Below are 9,328 nucleotides of genomic sequence, written 5' to 3'. Positions count from 1 at the left end.
TGTTTGAAAACGTTCCATAGCCAGGACGGCGAGCGATGCAACCACGGAGCCCTTGTCGAAGGGCACATATTCTGTGATGGAGAAAGAGTCAAGCCCACTTGAGAGGGAAGGAGGGGAGGGTTCCAAGGCCCTGTACACCTCCAGAACATCCATCCTCAGCATCGACGTCGTGACGTCGTCCGCCATGGAAACAGACGTCTCACTGTGCCGGTTTAATGGAACACTTTCGGAGGTGGACCAACAGATAGAGTCAGACACAGAAAGGAGGCTAACCGCATCAGACCCGTGCAGGGGAAGGTCGGTGTCCAGCGACGGTGATGGGGAGGGTCGTCCCGTCGTTGGTGCAAGGGCGTCAGTATAGCGCACCGCCATCTTGTCCACACTTCCGATGGAGGCAGCCTTCAGAAGGCATACGGCGCTGTCTCTTGCGCTTCCTCGGCGACCGTTGCTTCCTAACACGCTGTACCATGTCGAATGATGGACGGCTGCCGTTCGACATGCGGGCAGACGGAAGAAAAGCGGAAGCCTGTACAGATCCATCATGGAGAGACGCCTTGTGGCTCTTGAAGGCCGTCGCCCTTTGGTACTGTCGTCGACTGTAGTGTAGGAGAGACAAGGTAAAAGACCTTCGTGTCGCGTCGTCGAGAGTAGTCGATGCCGGTGCCGACTGATTCAGAGTGGGTGCAGCAGGCAGCCTCGTCTGACATACATAAGGTAGAGGTAACACAGTGGGCACCGCAGCGCTAGCATCTTCGATCGGCGTCTGAACTAGTCTGCGTCGGAGACATTGAGAACGGACAAGCCTTCCTGGCCACAATCTGAAAAAGAGTGCGGCTGGCCGTCGTACACGATGACAGCCGTGCAGCCGGCTGTAATAAAGGAAGAAGACACATGAAACTTCCTGGCAGATTATAGCTGCGTGCCGGACCGAGACTCGAACTCGGGACCTTTGCCTTTCGAGGGCAAGTGCTCTACCAACTGAGCTACCCAAGCACGACTCACGCCCCGTCCTCGCAGTTTCACTTCTGCCAGTACCTCGTCTCCTACCTTCCAAACTTTGCAGAAGCTCTCCTGCGAAACTTGGAGAACTAGCACTCCTCAAAGAAAGGATATTGCGGAGACGTGGCTTAGCCACAGCCTGGTGGATGTTTCGACAGTGAGATTTTCACGCTGCAGCGGAGTGTGCGCTGATATGAAACTTCGTGGCAGATGAAAACTGTGTGCCCGACCGAGACTCGAACTCGGGACCTTTGCCTTTCGCGGGCAAGTGCTCTAACAACTGAGCTACCCAAACACGACTCACGCCCCGTTCTCACAGCCTCACTTCAGCCAGTACTTCGTCTCCTACCTTCCAAACCTTGCAGAAGCTCTCCTGCGAAACTGCGTGCTTGTGTAGCTCAGTTGGTAGAGCACTTGCCCGCGAAAGGCAAAGGTCCCGAGTTCGAGTCTCGGTCCGGCACACAGTTTTAATCTGCCAGGAAGTTTCATATCAGCGCACACTCCGCTGCAGAGTGAAAATCTCATTCTGGAAGAAGAAAAAAGTTTCCTCAGTTCAGTTTTCAACTGACGGACACCATTGAGATTGTCTTTCCCTATTGATAGTGGGGTGGCGATCATCTTTCGTGACAGTATTCTCGCTGACGCACGACGTTGCCGTAAGGTTTAAAAGCGGCCACCATAACGTCCAACCGGATCTCAAACTGGAGTTCGAAAACAATCAACGTTGGAGACCAAAACCAGGCTGATCATCTAAGTCACCGCCTATATGGCCCTCATGGCCCTCAGGGTATCGGAACTTGAGATCGTTACCATGACGCCGCACGACGTAAGCGCACATCTCACGGTTCGCCATTTTGACATACAAACTGGTACTAATTATCAAAAAATGAATTCCGGGAACATCGTACGGTGGGATACGCATTTTGTCCCGCATAAACCGTCCCACTTCTTATGCTTTTGGTAATTCAAAGGAGAAGATAGTTTAATCCTGGCTTGGGGATAGGAAACGCCATGATGGTCGTTGAAGATGGACAAGAAGACAAGTCGTTAGTGGAAGCAAACAAACGTGTACTCGCTCGCAAAATCGAAACTATTACCTATCACACCGCAGGTTTATATGCTAACCACTGCGTTATACCTTTAAACTGCAACTGGTTGTTTTACCTATGAGTCTGGTGACCCGGTCGCAACGATTAATTGCAGCTTTTGAAAATTCGGCCTCACACGATGTCGTGCGAAGTTTATCTAATGTAAACCAATCTCCTGTTATTACAAGAACTGTGCATGTGACGCTGAATCGCGTGTTGTGCTGAAGAATGCAGTAGTGTCTGGTTGATGCTGTGTATGAAACGTGTATTTCGTCAGCATCGTTATGTTCGTGTGTGTGTGTGTGTGTGTGTGTGTGTGTGAGAGAGAGAGAGAGAGAGAGAGAGAGAGAGAGAGAGAGAGAGAGAGAGTTTTCTATATGATTATCATCTGTGACGAAATACGAAACGCCGGCCAGTGTGGCCGAGCGTTTCTAGGCGCTTCAGTCTGGAACCTCGCGACCGCTACGGTCGCAGGTTCAAATCCTGCCTCTGGCATGGATGTGTGTGATGCCCTTAGGTTAGTTAGGTTTAAGCAGTTCTAAGTTCTAGGGGACTGATGACCTCAGATGTTAAGTCCCATAGTGCTCAGAGCCATTTGACCATTTTGAAATACGAAACAAAAGGGCGAGACCCAGGTTTCGGGATCCTAACCCATCAAGAAACAAAGCCGGACGAAGAACTGGAAGTGAACTGCCTAATTTATGTGGCAGTTTCGCAATGACGAACGGTTCGGGTGTGACGTCGAGCACTGTGATTGCAGGAAAGCAGCTACAACGCGAAAAGCGTCAACTGTCAAGTAATTGTAATCGGAATGTAGTAACTGGATTGTTACGCGGAAAGGTGCGCCGAATTGGTTATGAGATTTATGGATGAAGCAGTATCGTGTTGGTTGATTAATAAATTTTGCGGAGAAAGAGACTGATAGTAGAACGAAAATCAAGAGGCTTCCGTTATCAGTGATTATTTGTTTAATTATTTCGGAAACGCAACATAACAATGGTTACCTCAGCAATAATGTGAAACGAGCTCAACTGTTAACATTCCACTGGATGAGTTAGGCATTGCTAGAGCAGTGGGTTAGGTACTAAGGAAACAATAAAACAAAGTCATTTGAAGTATGATACTATTATTCCAGGATGACATTTTCCACTTTTCGACTGAATAACTTTAATACTTGAAAAGTATGAGAGACACATATTCGTATTAGGCACATGGTCAGCTTCATTTCGTAAAGAAGCGTTTTCTCCCAGTAAAAGCACCAAACTCGAGTCCAATAGCCGCAAACAAAAAATTCGTTAACAAACTAAAGAGACATGGTCAGTAATATTACAACTTGTTAACTGACATTTAACATGTAACAGTTTTATCTTTACCATTCCGTCACACAGGTGCTTGTCACTAACGAATTTAAGAGCAATTTCCTGGTAAGACGAACACTAACGAGATCGTGCAGCAATACTGAACCACGTCCGGGGCGGATACTTTTTTTCCGGCCCTAGTGATAAAAGAAATTACGACGCCCTCGTTTAAACAGGTCGCTATGTGAGGTCTGCTAGTTCGGTAATGTTATGGGGCCGGGTGTTATCTCCGGACGGTCTTCTTCGGCGACCAGGCTTTGTTCTCCTAGTAGACAAAGGCACACACAGCCCGGAAGATAATTACGTGCTGCGCTGTTGTCCCAGCAAGGTCTGCGGAATAATGAAACCATATTTCTTGAAGTTCACGTGCATTACCGTAAAGTCGGGCAGACGCTGCAGATTCTTCTACGTTCCTTTACCAAAATCGCTCCTCGTTTTGTTTCAATGGCAACGTTTGTGGCCGTCGCTAGTTGGCGAATGTAGTTAAGTAAATTGGTGTTTAGATCTTCCATGCTTTTCTTCAGCTCTGAAGATAACATCGAAATGTTGTCTATGTGAGGTCGTTAAGAAAAGTATTCCATATGTTGAGAGGAGTAATTTAGACAAAACATCTTTTTAGCTGATGTAAACTACTGATTCTTAACCATCTTTCCTTCTGTCTGTCACGTACCATCAGCTCAGTGCAATGGATGGCTACTGCATGGCTCATGAATTTCATTTTTCAAATGTGTCTCTCTGAAATTCGTGTAGTTACGTGACGATTTAACAGAAAAATATAAATTTTAAATATTTTCCTAACCATAACAATATTTCATAGCGAAATCAAGGACAATTCACAGCCACACCTACAGTTAACTTAGAAACTTTTTTATGTTTGCATGTTTACTGGAATGTTTTTGTTTCAGTTGCCTTATTCTTTCACGCATATCAGTTTTCGTCTTTAAATATGATACATCTTACATCTAAAAACAAAGTTAATAGTATTCCAGAATAACAGCTGAATGCATTTGTATTACAGGCAAAAAAAAAAAAATCACTTTCGAGAAATTAAATAGTAGTACTGCAGCACGAAAAATGACTCTTCGCTTGTAAACAAATATTTTTACATGTCCTCAGAGTCTTTTGTTGTGGCATATCTGATATAAGATTCTCAGGTTTTAAGTTGTGTCACTCTCTTCGTATAAAGCGCTCGATCTTTCGCCAGCTCTCTCTGCCTGCCTGCTGTCCCTGATACGGTGTTCCACACATACAGGTGCGATACCAGCGGCAAAAGTGAAGCTTGCATGGGAAAGTGAGTTGGGTAGCTCATAGTAGTTACGGTTGGCCGTGGATCTGAGTGACGTCATGTAGCATGGAGTGCCGCGATACGTCTGAAACTGACGCTCCCACCTCTCTACAAGCGCCAAGCATTCATCTTTGCTTTCTATTGTTATCCAAAGCCCGCCTCCATGTCCGAATAGGTGTTTACTCGTGGTTTCTGTTAAAATCGTTGCGGTTTATTGTGATGTCAGCCACCTCTTTTATAACGGAGTCCCAATATGACAACGCATGAAACAAGTCCCTCCTATTTTCAGACCGTATTTTATGTTCGTTTTCCAGACATTGTTCAGCTGCGGCTGACTTCTTTAACTCCCTTTTTTTAATATGTCGCGAGTGCTCAATGCAGCGCTCAGTAATAGTAGACTGTAGGGACAATGAAGGTGAGCTTAGACTAGTTAGAGCGTGCAAAGAGGCTAGATGCCTCCCGATGTTTTCCGTATGCGATTGAACGGAAAGAAACCTTGACCGTTGGTGCCATGCTAATTACTCTCTGTCATGGAATTCGCGCTGTTCCATCAAGTATACATGTAGTTGCAACCAGATTTATCAGCGTTGTGGTAAACGAATACCCAGAAATAATAAGACCACACCTCGGCCGAGAATAATATTTTTAGTTTATTGGGAAAAGGGCCAACGAGTTCTCGATATTAGTGTTAGGATACAACATCATAGAAACACACAAAATGGCAGAAAAGAGTTGACATGTATTGTGACAGAGGGTGAATACAGATGAGAGGATAGGTTGCTGCAGTATGTGTAGTATGAAAAGGAGATTTAAAGCTGATTTCAAGACACAAACATCTGAAAGGGCACTTCTCCCTTTTTCTTCACGATCTTCTAATTCCACATTCATCGAGCAGCACACCATATTTTCGCCGTGGGTTAAATTGCGCCTTTTTTACAATTCGTCTGCTATTTGTTATTTCAACTTTAATTGTATCTCGTGAGTTGTCATATAGCATCTTTCTGTGCGTATCATCTGTCTGTCGTCCAACCATTCGTTTCGAAACTCTACGGTATCTTCTTCTCAGCTCTAGTGCGCACGTTTCTTTCCCGATCTCATTTTGAAAAATATCAACGGGACTAAAGCTGAACGTCACCACTCGATGGAAAGATCCGCAGAGTTCAATGACTTCACATTGGCGAAGAATAGAATTCAGTATTCTGATAAGAAACTGAACGCCTTTCATCCTCGGCTCTGTAACCAGAAGAAAAGTATAGTTCATCAGAAGGATTCGAACCATTACAGATGGCTCGAGAAGTATCATGGTCCGTCAAAAATCATCGCGATTCAGCGGCACCGGACACGGCGTTCAATAGGAAACAGTACGTACATAACAGAATCTGGATCTGTTTGGTGTGCCACGCACTAAATAATTCTCGTTCTACCATTTGAATAACTTCACATCTGAATAACTCGCTGCGTATTTATGTGGTTAGTTACGCCCAATCGAGCGATATACGCGTACACATGACCGAACCAGCCGCATCGAACTCACCCCCTCCGACCCCTTGGCAAATCCCGCCAAACACACGCACGCACACACACATAAACACACACAGACACACACGCAGTACGCAGCATTAATTCAGTGCCGCATTCATAATTAGCATGCAGTCATTATGTATACTTTCTTCATGACATCCTGCATTACAGTCGATGAGTAGAACTCAAAACTGTTACCACTCAGGCTTTGTGCGATTGATCTACATACGTCATTTTTCCACGAGGCGTTGTTGTTGTTGTTTTTGTTGTTGTTGTGGTCTTCAGTCCTGAGACTGGTTTGATGCAGCTCTCCATGCTACTCAATCCTGTGCAAGCTTCTTCATCTCCCAGTACCTACTGCAACCTACATCCTTCTGAATCTGCTTAGTGTATTGATCTCTTGGTCTTCCTCTACGATTTTTACCCTCCACGCTGCCCTCCAATGCTAAATTTGTGATCCCTTGATGCCTCAAAACATGTCCTACCAACCGATCCCTTCTTTTAGTCAAGTTGTGCCACAAACTTCTCTTCTCCCCAATCCTATTCAATACCTCCTCATTAGTTACGTGATCTACCCATCTTATCTTCAGCGTTCTTCTGTAGCACCACATTTCGAAAGCTTCTATTCTCTTCTTGTCCAAACTGGTTATCGTCCATGTTTCACATCCATACAGGGCTACACTCCATACAAATACTTTCAGAAACGACTTCCTGACACTTGAATCTATACTAGATGTTAACAAATTTCTCTTCTTCAGAAACGATTTCCTCGCCATTGCCAGTCTACATTTTATTCCTCTCTACTTCGACCATCATCAGTTATTTTACTCCCTAAATAGCAAAACTCCTTTACTACTTTAAGTATCTCATTTCCTAATCTAATCCCCTCAGCATTACCCGATTTAATTTGACTACATTCCATTATCCTCGTTTTGCTTTTGTTGATGTTCATCTTATATCCTCCTTTCAAGACACTGTCCATTCCGTTCAACTGCTCTTCCAAGTCCTTTGCTGTCTCTGACAGAATTACAATGTCATCGGCGAACCTCAAAGTTTTTACTTCTTCTCCATGAATTTTAATACCTACTCCGAATTTTTCTTTTGTTTCCTTTACTGCTTGCTCAATATACAGATTGAATAACATCGGGGAGAGGCTACAACCCTGTCTCACTCCTTTCCCAACCACTGCTTCCCTTTCATGCCCCTCGACTCTTATAACTGCCATCTGGTTTCTGTACAAATTGTAAATAGCCTTTCGCTCATTGTATTTTAGCCCTGCCACCTTCAGAATTTGAAAGAGAGTATTCCAGTTAACGTTGTGAAAAGCTTTCTCTAAGTCTACAAATGCTAGAAACGTAGGTTTGCCTTTTCTTAATCTTTCTTCTAAGATAAGTCGTAAGGTTAGTATTGCCTCACGTGTTCCAACATTTCTACGAAATCCAAACTGATCTTCCCCAAGGTCCGCTTCTACCAGTTTTTCCATTCGTCTGTAAAGAATTCGCGTTAGTATTTTGCAGCTGTGACTTATTAAACTGATAGTTTAAACTTATTAAACTGATAACGAGGCGTTACTAAACATAAAATGTTTTACAGGGTTTTGATAAGCACAGTAAATATCATTCAAACACGGCCTTCATTAAGATTCCTATGAACGCTTTAACTCTTGCCGCTGTCAGCAAATCTGAGTTAACAAAAAATGGTTCAAATGGGTCTGAGCACTATGGGACTCAACCGCTGTGGTCATAAGTCCTCTAGAACTTATAACTACTTAAACCTAACTAACCTAAGGACATCACACACATCCATGCCCGAGTCAGGATTCTAACCTGCGAGCGTAGCAGCAGCGCGGCTCCGGACTGGAGCGCCTAGAACCGCACGGCCACCGCGGCCGGCTTCTGAGTAAACAGGGTCAGTAGTTCGTAGACGGGAATATTGCGATTCCAGTTTACGGTAAGCAGTCTTTTAAGTTTCCGGCAATACCGGAGTTCATAGAAAAGATCTCACGCCAGACAGTCTTCCTCATTACTGTATGGTGTAAGCTTAAAACCTTGACGTCCTTCGACTGCTGCAAGGAAAAAATTTGCGTGCTCAGAATTCTGCTAGCACCAATAAGTAGTACGTGAAATAAAATGAAGCAGATGTACACTCCTGGAAATTGAAATAAGAACACCGTGAATTCATTGTCCCAGGAAGGGGAAACTTTATTGACACATTCCTGGGGTCAGATACATCACATGATCACACTGACAGAACCACAGGCACATAGACACAGGCAACAGAGCATGCACAATGTCGGCACTAGTACAGTGTATATCCACCTTTCGCAGCAATGCAGGCTGCTATTCTCCCATGGAGACGATCGTAGAGATGCTGGATGTAGTCCTGTGGAACGGCTTGCCATGCCATTTCCACCTGGCACCTCAGTTGGACCAGCGTTCGTGCTGGACGTGCAGACCGCGTGAGACGACGCTTCATCCAGTCCCAAACATGCTCAATGGGGGACAGATCCGGAGATCTTGCTGGCCAGGGTAGTTGACTTACACCTTCTAGAGCACGTTGGGTGGCACGGGATACATGCGGACGTGCATTGGCCTGTTGGAACAGCAAGTTCCCTTGCCGGTCTAGGAATGGTAGAACGATGGGTTCGATGACGGTTTGGATGTACCGTGCACTATTCAGTGTCCCCTCGACGATCACCAGTGGTGTACGGCCAGTGTAGGAGATCGCTCCCCACACCATGATGCCGGGTGTTGGCCCTGTGTGCCTCGGTCGTATGCAGTCCTGATTGTGGCGCTCACCTGCACGGTGCCAAACACGCATACGACCATCATTGGCACCAAGGCAGAAGCGACTCTCATCGCTGAAGACGACACGTCTCCATTCGTCTCTCCATTCACGCCTGTCGCGACACCACTGGAGGCGGGCTGCACGATGTTGGGGCGTGAGCGGAAGACGGCCTAACGGTGTGCGGGACCGTAGCCCAGCTTCATGGAGACGGTTGCGAATGGTCCACGCCGATACCCCAGGAGCAACAGTGTCCCTAATTTGCTGGGAAGTGGCGGTGCGGTCCCCTACGG

General features: G+C 45.7%; 1 non-coding gene across 1 annotated transcript; it reads right to left on the bottom strand.

The window, feature by feature from the left end:
- Window positions 1-916: 916 nt before the first annotated feature.
- On the bottom strand, window positions 917-993 carry Trnas-cga. The gene has a single exon. It is a non-coding gene; the product is annotated as a tRNA-Ser (tRNA).
- Between the last annotated feature and the right edge of the window lie 8,335 nt (window positions 994-9,328).

This window comes from Schistocerca americana, chromosome 4, assembly GCF_021461395.2.
Source record: "Schistocerca americana isolate TAMUIC-IGC-003095 chromosome 4, iqSchAmer2.1, whole genome shotgun sequence".
Classification (NCBI taxonomy): Eukaryota; Metazoa; Arthropoda; class Insecta; order Orthoptera; family Acrididae; genus Schistocerca; species Schistocerca americana.
The sequence above is the reverse complement of the archived record's forward strand: the minus strand, read 5'-3'. Positions and strand labels throughout refer to the sequence as shown.